Consider the following 10,191-nt stretch of genomic DNA (forward strand, 5'->3'; position numbering starts at 1 on the left):
GTTAATAGTTTTATCATCCATTGGCAACGAGTTATGAAAAAAAGGGAAGGACTGCAACACCAGCTGAAAACTACAACTGCAGTCCTGTTTTGGGTTGCAACACATTACTGGATCAGCTGAAAACATTTGTAATTACACCAGGTTGATTCTTAGTGTCCTAGTAGCATTACAATCACTAGTGCTTTCATAGTAGGTGTGTTTAAAAATTATAAAATTGCAAAAGCTTGAAAAAAAGTGTACAGCCATTCATTTAATCAACAATCATTAAATCCTCTGACCAAAAATAGAGGCCAAAGCCTGAGATTCCTCATTCACCACCACAAAAAACACCACTCCTGTTTCTTCTTTTCCAAGTACAGCACCATGTTGGTTCCAGACTAAATTATATGTTACATTTGTACTTTTGTGTAATGTGACGATATGAGCCTGCTCTGCTGTCCTGTTTTTACTTACAGGCTAGACATCAATGATAGAGGCTCTTGCCTCTTCAATGGCTGACCAGAAAGTTTGCGACCGGTCTTGTACATGGCTGGTGGAAGGATCAGAGGTAACATTTGCAGTGCTATTGTACCTTTGGAATCTAAGAGGAGATAAATGGCAATTTAGAACTTGGTCATTATAGTCAGCTTTTTAATGAAGCAAAGTGCTTGTAACAGTTAAATATTGTATGCACTCTGAAATCTGTTATTTAGAATGCAATCATTTCTTCTGTCTTTGATTTAACATCCTTCCTGACCTGCAGACACTGTCTGAATTGAAGACATTTGTTGCCCGTCTCTTTTAGGAAAGACCAGCATCATTTTTATGTTTGTCTGTTTTTTTAAAAAGTGAATGCTGAATGTGAGGATGGCATTTTATCATAATGGTATTTAAAGTTTGATAAACCAAAAGTATAATTAATCTGCTTAAAACCAATGGGAGACGAGGAAAGTGAAGAAGACATGTTTACATTAAGTTCTGTGGTCTATAGCCATGGCCAAAAGTATGGGCAGTGACAAATTTTGTGTTTTGCAAAGTTTTTTGCTTTATTATTTATAGATCATTTCTATGGTATACAGGAAAATAATGAAAAGCATTTCATAACTTTTAAAGTATTGCGATCCGTCTAGGTTAAATCGCAATAAATAAAGAAAAGAAAGAAAAATGCCTCCCCGCCCAGTCGTCAGACCAAAGAAAAATAAATAAATCAAACCACTGGATTCAGGGTTCAAGAAAACGATTAACGTTTCATTAAGATGAAAGAAAGTAAGTAAATAACATTTGAGAATCTCCAGGATAACATAAACCAGTGGGTGCGTAAACTTCAGGAAGACCCAAGGCCCAAAATAACAAACAAAACGGGTAATAAACAAAAAATATCCAAAATAACTTTCTTCAAAATATCAAAAACAAAATACAACAAATTACCCTTACTACACTAACAAAAACAGAGCGAACTTAATTTCAAAAGAAAAGGGCAGGTCAACCCTACCGAGCACCATCACTGTAAAGAAAAGAAAATATATAACAGAGTCGAAAAATAATGCACAATGTGTAATGGGGGTCTGGCGGCTGGAGAGGAGACAGGAGAAGCGCGACCGGCCCGAAGTCGCACAGCTCAACTGCAGGAAGCGGAAGAAATGGTTTTAAACCCTCATTCAATCGTCCTAACCCAATCCCGGCAGAGAGAGGTGGAGCCATCCCGCAACCGATTATATGATATCCTGCTTAACACCAGCAAAGCAAAAGAACACACAGACAGAAAAAACAACAGGAAACAAACAAAATAAACCAAATAAACAATATACAGAATTACACAGTTCCGTAACATAAAGGCTTTTATTAGCAAAACATTCAATATATGCAAAGTTAATGTTTACAATGTTGACCCTTCTTCATAACCTCTGCAGTTTTAATCTGGCATGCTGGATATCAGCTTCTGGGCCAAATTCTCAGTGCTCAGAATTCTTCTGCTTGTCCACTCGCCTTGATTGGATTGACCACAGGTACTCTATGGGGTTAAGATCCCGGGAGTTTCCTGGCCACAGATCCAAAATTTCAATGTAATGATCTCTGAGCCACTTCACTATCACTCTTGCCTAGTGACATGGTGCTCCATCATGCTGGAAAATCCATAGATCATCACCAAAGGCAACATTTAAACATAGTGGATGGTAGGCGACTACGAGGTCAGAGCAAATCTGGAGAAGCAATGAGTTCATAACTGAAATGAAAAAACTAACTACAAACCCGATTCCAAAAAAGTTGGGACACTGTACAAATTGTGAATAAAAAAGGAATGCAATGATGTGGAAGTTTCAAATTTCAATATTTTATTCAGAATACAACATAGATGACATATCAAATGTTTAAACTGAGAAAATGTATCATTTTAAGGGAAAAATAAGTTGATTTTAAATTTCATGGCATCAACACATCTCAAAAAAGTTGGGACAAGGCCATGTTTACCACTGTGTGGCATCCCCTCTTCTTTTTATAACAGTCTGCAAACGTCTGGGGACTGAGGAGACAAGTTGCTCAAGTTTAGGAATAGGAATGTTGTCCCATTCTTGTCTAATACAGGCTTCTAGAGGCTCAACTGTCTTAGGTCTTCTTTGTCACATCTTCCTCTTTATGATGCGCCAAATGTTTTCTATGGGTGAAAGATCTGGACTGCAGGCTGGCCATTTCAGTACCCGGATCCTTCTTCTATGCAGCCATGATGTTGTAATTGATGCAGTATGTGGTCAGGCATTGTCAAATTGGAAAATGCAAGGTCTTCCCTGAAAGAGACGACATCTGGATGGGAGCATATGTTGTTCTAGAACTTGGATATACCTTTCAGCATTGATGGTGCCTTTCCAGATGTGTAAGCTGCCCATGCCACACGCACTCATTCAACCCCATACCATCAGAGATGCAGGCTTCTGAACTGAGCGCTGATAACAACTTGGGTTGTCTTTGTCCTCTTTAGTACGGATGACATGGCGTCCCAGTTTTCCAAAAAGAACTTCAAATTTTGATTCGTCTGACCACAGAACAGTTTTCCACTTTGCCACAGTCCATTTTAAATGAGCCTTGGCCCAGAGAAAAGGCCTGCGCTTCTGGATCATATTTAGATATGGCTTCTTTTTTGACCTATAGAGTTTTTGCCGGCAACAGCGAATGGCACGGTGGATTGTGTTCACCGACAATGTTTTCTGGAAGTATTCCTGAGCCCATGTTGTGATTTCCATTACAGTAGCATTCCTGTATGTGACGCAGTGCCGTCTAAGAGCCCAAAGATCACGGGCATCCAGTATGGTTTTCCGGCCTTGACCCTTACGCACAGAGATTGTTCCAGATTCTCTGAATCTTTGGATGATATTATGCACTGTAGATGATGATAACTTCAAACTCTTTGCATTTTTTCTCTGAGAAACTCCTTTCTGATATTGCTCCATTATTTTTTGCCACAGTATTGGGGGAATTGGTGATCCTCTGCCCATCTTGACTTCTGAGAGACACTGCCACTCTGAGAGGCTCTTTTTATAATCAATCATGTTGCCAACTGACCTAATAAGTTGCAAATTGGTCGTCCAGCTGTTCTATATATGTACATTTAACTTTTCCGGCCTCTTATTGCTACCTGTCCCAACTTTTTTGGAATGTGTAGCTCTCATGAAATCCAAAATGAGCCAATATTTGGCATGACATTTCAAAATGTCTCACTTTCAACATTTGATATGTTATCTATATTCTATTGTGAATAAAATATAAGTTTATGAGATTTGTAAATTATTGCATTCCTTTTTTATTCACAATTTGTACAGTGTCCCAACTTTTTTGGAATCGGGTTTGTAGATCTTTATTACTATAATGAGTACATGCTGCACCAAAAAACAAACCTGTCACACTGTTTATAGTTCACCAGTCTTCATTTATTAATGTACTATTTATGTGCTGTTTCACTAGTGTACTGTATTGTTGCAAAGAATTGTCATTCAATTACATGTTAATATCAAATATATAACTTTTGTGACTATGTTCACAAATGTGTAGATATTAAAGAACAAAAATAATAAATGAAGCACTCTGCCTTGACTTTGACTCAGTCACTCATTCAGTGACAGCTGTCCTTGATAATTAGCCTTTACACAACCTGATTGACAGTTCCCACCAGACTAAGGGGTACAGAGATGTGGTACTGTTTCACCCTACGATTAACCCCTTCTACATGGACTGTCAGGCTGGCAATGGCCTGGGTGTGCAGTGCGTCTTCCTTGGTAAACACATTTTGTTTGAAATGTGGGATTATCAGGCTTGCTCCAACATCCTTCAACATCATCTCGATTGTGAAGCCCTTATCTGCCTTTACACTATCACACTGTCAGATATGGACAGTACTCTTTGTACTCTCTAGTCTAGGCACAGATGCATTTACCTGCTCTCTAGTGGTCCATATAGGGATGCAGGTATAAGTAATTGGCCCATGTAATAATTATCCTGCTCATGGTTTATAAACTGACACTGAAAAGATCAGCAAGTACCTTCTCTTTCAGGCCGACTGCCACTCATACAGTACGTTAAAGAGCCACTATTATGCTTTCTCAGATATTACCTTTCATGCAGTGTGTACTGTAGCTGTTTGTGAATGTAAGAAGTTCGCAAAGTTTTAAAGATCAAAGTGTGTAAAAAAAAAAAACAACTGTCAATTAATTATGAATTGTGGCAAAATGCCTGTTCTAGTTGTAAAGCAATTTCATTATGTTTATTGTTAATGTGTATTAAATGCATCTAAGGAGAGTGGATTTGGAGACACCTGCAGGCGATGAGAGTAAGAAGTGAGTGACGTCAGCCATTTTAGCTGAGCTGTCGAGGTGAATGGCAGGTAAAATTTCTCTACAGCCATATGGTCATAGAAAGTTGCTAGATATAACTTTATTTTCCATGAAAGTCAAATATATCCCTCTAGAAATGTGTTCAAGACTCTTTCAAGACTCTCCTCCTCCGCACCATCGGAGCACAATGAATCGAATCTGCTGTTCGGAGCGCCAAAGTCACTTGATTTCAGCCGCTGGCAGTTTGACACGCGATCCGAATCATGATGCGATACACTGATTCATTGTGCTCTGATGCTTCCTGAAGCAGTGTTTTGAAATCAGCCATCACTATAATAAGTCATTATTTCGTTTTTTTTTGGCACTCCAAAAATATTCTCGTCGCTTTATAATATTAATATGGACCACTGTACTCACATGAACTGATTTAAATATGTTTTTAGTACCTTTATGGATCTTAAGAGAGGAAATGTCATTGCTCCCTATGCAGGCCTCACGGAGCCATCGGATTTAAACAAAAATATCTTAATTTGTGTTCCGAAGATCAACAAAGGTCTTACGGGTGTGGAACGGCATGAGGGTGAGTAATAAATGACAGAATTTTCATTTTTGGGTGAACTAACCCTTTAAAATCCGGACTGTCTGGCCAAAATCCAGACGTATGGCCACCCTAAAACACAGTAGTGCAAAAATACAAAATAAGGGCAACATTTTTTTAAAAAAAGAGTATAAAATAAAATATAAAATAAAATAGGTAAAGAGTAGTGTAAAGTTAAATCAAATAAACATTCAAGTAAAGAATATATAAAGTACACAAATACAATAAAATTAAGTCTAAAACACAGTAGTGCAAAAAATTAAACAAGGCAAAATTCAATTGAGTAAAGAATCAAATGTAAGAGAAGCAGCAAAACAGTAGTGCAAATATTAAAAGTAAACAGTATATAAAGTGCAAAAAATACAAAAAAGTCCACAGTAGTGCAAAAATACAAAACAGAGCAGCATGGGGAAAGACCCTGACATATAAGCAGGCATAACAACAACAGGATTATTTCAAGTTGGCATTTAAAAATATCAGCTGACCTGCAACTTGTTCATCAAAATCACCCCACACTAAACTTTCTTGTGTTTCTTGTGGTTCTGCTGCCTGTTGCTGCTCCGTTTGATGTGCTGAGGAAGACAATCTCACTCTCCCAGCGGCATTTTTGAGTCTCTGGAACGCTTCATTTGCTGCATGATCATCTGAAAAGGCCCTTTTTTTGAACCTTGGGTCCAGTGCAGACGCTTCTGAGAGTAGATGGTGAAATTCCACCTTGTGGAACCTGGTAGCCATGTCTTTTTGGAGACTCAGAGAAAGCAGGATCCCCTTTGAGGCAGTCACATAGCTATAGGGAGCAAAAACAACAATTGAACTTAATAAATGCAGTATAATAATTAATAATGAATAATAAAAATTTTCATGCATTACTGTGGCAATAACAATGCCACTAATAAATTATCTTTACATTTTAGTCTGCAAAAGCTGTTTGCAAAACACAGTTTTTATAAAGTTATAAAATGTAAATAATGTTATAAAAGTAAAATAAAATTATAAAATTAAATGAAATCGAATGTTATAAAAATGATTGTTCTAAGAGTATTGTTATTACATACCTCTCACCACTAATTTCAATTGTGATTTCTTCAAATGGTTTTAAAACCTCACAGGCCTCTTCCATTTCTTTCCACTCATCCTGTGTCGGAGTTTCCAGTCGGGCATTTACCAGTGCAAGTACGGTGATGATGGCATCCTTGTTATCAAGAAATCTCCGTAACATATAAAATGTGGAGTTCCATCGTGTTGGGCAGTCTTCAGTTTTAACATCTGGTGCTAAGCTGCCTTAAGTTTTTCAGCTGCAACTGTGCTTCGGTGCATGTACTCCACAATTGCTTTAACCTTATTCAGTGTATTTTGGATTACACTGAGTCCACTTCTCACAATCAAGTTAACTGTGTGGGCAAAGCATGGCAGATGCTTCCATGAGGTTCTGTGAATGGCCAGGCTTATGTTGTGAGCATTGTCAGTGACACAAGCTACTATTTTGTCATTTATGTTCCACTCTCTGGCAATTCTTAAAAGATTGTCTGCAGTGTGCCTTTCAGCAAATTCAAAACAATCCAACAGACGTGACTCCATTTTAAAATTTTCAATGAAGTGGCATGTAACTGACATAAAAGCACATGTGGCCCTAGATATCCAGCAGTCTGTTGTGAGGCACACAGCCGGTGCCTTGCCAACTTTTTCCATAATTTGTTCATGAAAAACATTTCTGGAATTATTGTTTTTGACTGGGTTTGACTGCTGGGCAATATATAGGAGGGGTTTAAGGCCTTTATAAATGCTTCGAATCCTCTGTCCTCCACAATGGAAAAAGGTTGCAGATCCAATGCAGTCATCCTTGCCAGGTCCTCATCCACTATCTTTTGTCTCAGTGGGTCAATTGGCCGAGCCACAAAATGTGTTAGGGTGGTCTGTCCTGCTCGTCGTCTGTGTGGGACAGTCGTATGAGAAGTACAGGTAGTGGCAGGTGAGGTAGAAGGAGGTTGTGCAGTGCTGGTACTGCTGGATGTTCAGTTTCCCTTTGTGTCAGCTGCACAGTTGGATGCTTTACTTTCAGATGCCTGTTAAGGTTAGCTATAGATCCTCCTTTAAATGACAACTGTGTTTTACAAATTGTACACGCAGCCTGTGTTGGAGACGCCTCCTTAAAATAATTCCATACTACACTTCTCTTTCTGGTGCCACTCATTTTGAAGTCAGCAGTCAAATGCTCCTGTGACTATCAGCAGATTTGGCCTACCTGATGCCCCCCACTTAACTCAAACTAAGTAAAAAATGACAATGTTAATTTGTCTTGTTAGATTTAACATCAACTTTCAGCAATCAGCAGTTTTTTTCTTTGCTGCAAATATGCACGAGCCGAGCTCTTCCTGGTCGCCATCATTATCGTTCAATAACTGGTTCATTTCATTCACGAACGAGATGTACCAGTTCGTTCAATTCGTTCACAAACGAGATCTCTCTTTCGTTCAGACTCAAAACAGCGACTCGGTCAGTGATGGGCGTGTTCGTTCAGTAGATCACACCAATTACATGCTCTTCACAGCCCTAACTAGAATGCTATTTGCTGACGTGACGCACATCTAACCTATCTAACCAATACTGTCATTTTTTATTTGTTTTACAGTTTTTAGAGAAGTGCATGACATGACTCAAATGTAATGAAGTCATTTTATTTAAAAGAATAAAACTGTTCAAACATAAAACAACAACAATAATAAAAATAAATAATACAAACACAAAACACCAGTGCTTGTCTAAAACTCTATAGAAATTTCCCATAATTATGATCATTTCCTGGGCCTTCTAGGGGTACGTCTCTGGATTCTGAAGGACGACAGGTTGTCAGAGGTCCTGCATATGGCACAGTGCAGTGAGACGTCGATGTGGACATAGTTGCAGCAGGGTCCAAACGTAAGGTGACCATATGTGCCATTTTCCCAGGATGCGTCCTGTCCAGGATTTTCTGAATTGCCTAAAATGGCTTGAGCCCTTGCCTCTTTAATCGTGAAAGTGATATGATATGCCCCCGGAACACAATTTAGGAACGCGATTTCTACACGGAGGTCTGTGCAAGCCACTGTTCTTATTGACAGTCTTCATGCAGTGCATTAAAATGTTGTCGTATTCGCAGTGCTTTGACCGTTCTCTGTAGATCCAGCCTTCTCGCAAGCCACAATTGGTCGATTATGTATAATGCACGCTATTGGTCAAATTATTTTTCACTCATTACCTTCTGCAAATATGAAAACAAAACCAAAACTGGGACATTTTATGCAACTTAGAAATCCTGGACAGGACGCGTCCTGGGAAAATGGCACATATGGTCACCCTATCCAAACGTCAGTGTCCTGTGAAATGCTGGGTTTTCACAATTAACAGTTATTCGGAGGCTGATTTGCGAGCGTATTAAAGCAAAAGTTACAGAACAATGCTTCGGCCAACACTCTCTAACTACTGAGGCCATTGTACAGTGCAGGGACTATCTACCTAGGCAGTTTCTATGCACCATGTGTGATGGAGATGTCCATCAGCACCTACCTCTCCATAACAGGGACTCTATGGCCCATGGGTTCTTCAAGCCATTGTGTCCAACCACTGCAGTGAAGAGACATTCAGAGACATTTGACTTCTCTCAACAGGGTATGCTATTCATGTGTCCCTTCATTCATTTCGGTCTGTATATTAAATGGCTGTTCATTAGTGTAAAACATGGTCAGCTATTAAATTATATATTTCATTTTACTTCTGAATCTTTCACTGAGGAAGTAGTTATTAATCATTGTTCTGCTTTTGCTTTTTTAGTCCGGTGTGGGTTAGGTACTTTTGATTCTTTTGCCACTTCCGATACTTTTGCCACAGAAAATCTGTGCCAAGCCCATTATTCTAATTAAATTTAATGGTAAGTTGTAGTTTTTCTGTTTATAAAAACAACATCTAAAGTTTAATATAAGAAAACACTACGCTTGCATGTAATATTTGTGATTAGGAATTTGAAAGATGTTGTAATATATCACTTTTTTTATTAGGATGGTACAATCTCACCCTTCCATCACAGGAGGGCTCATAAACATGTGCAGTGGGGCTCGGTGATCTTCTCAGGTCTGGCTACTGGCCAGCTTCTGTATATTTTGAGACTCTCTATGAGGCTGGCATTTTTAACTCTCTCCTGGACTTAATACTTTTTACTCCCAGACTTTCACATTAAGAATTCCTTTGGCCGAAGAATAGGTTAAATATTGTTGTTAACATGCTGTCTATTCTTAAAGTGATTGAATTGGTTTGGTTATTTCAACAGAATGGTAAAATATGTTGAGAAACATTACAGAAAGCATTTTTGGAGTGGACCTTTGCTCAACATGAGGCTTTGTGGTGTCCAGCCATTTAAATGTCCAGCTTGCAGTCCGTCCAAGCATGCCGTCTCAGTGGATGGTAACAGGAAGCTATACAGGTTCCATAATGCACATGGGTGTATATTTTCTTTTATTTTTGTAAATTGTATTGTACTTCTTAACTGTCTTGAATTTCAATTCATCATTCAGGATTCTTTTCACCTTAACCATAAACTGTCCATTGTCTTCAGGCAAGCAATATAATGCCACCCAAGCAAAGCCGAACAGATTGAACAACAACTTTAACACAACTGCTGTACACACGTTCAAAAGAAATAGGAATACACACCTGAACATTACATGTTAAATAATTAGATTATATGTTATAGTCATAGTCCACTGTAGAGCCAACACTGTAGTATTGTACAGAGCATTTCACTTTATATTATTGTTTAAAAGT

This window comes from Ctenopharyngodon idella, chromosome 9, assembly GCF_019924925.1.
Source record: "Ctenopharyngodon idella isolate HZGC_01 chromosome 9, HZGC01, whole genome shotgun sequence".
Taxonomy (NCBI): Eukaryota; Metazoa; Chordata; class Actinopteri; order Cypriniformes; family Xenocyprididae; genus Ctenopharyngodon; species Ctenopharyngodon idella.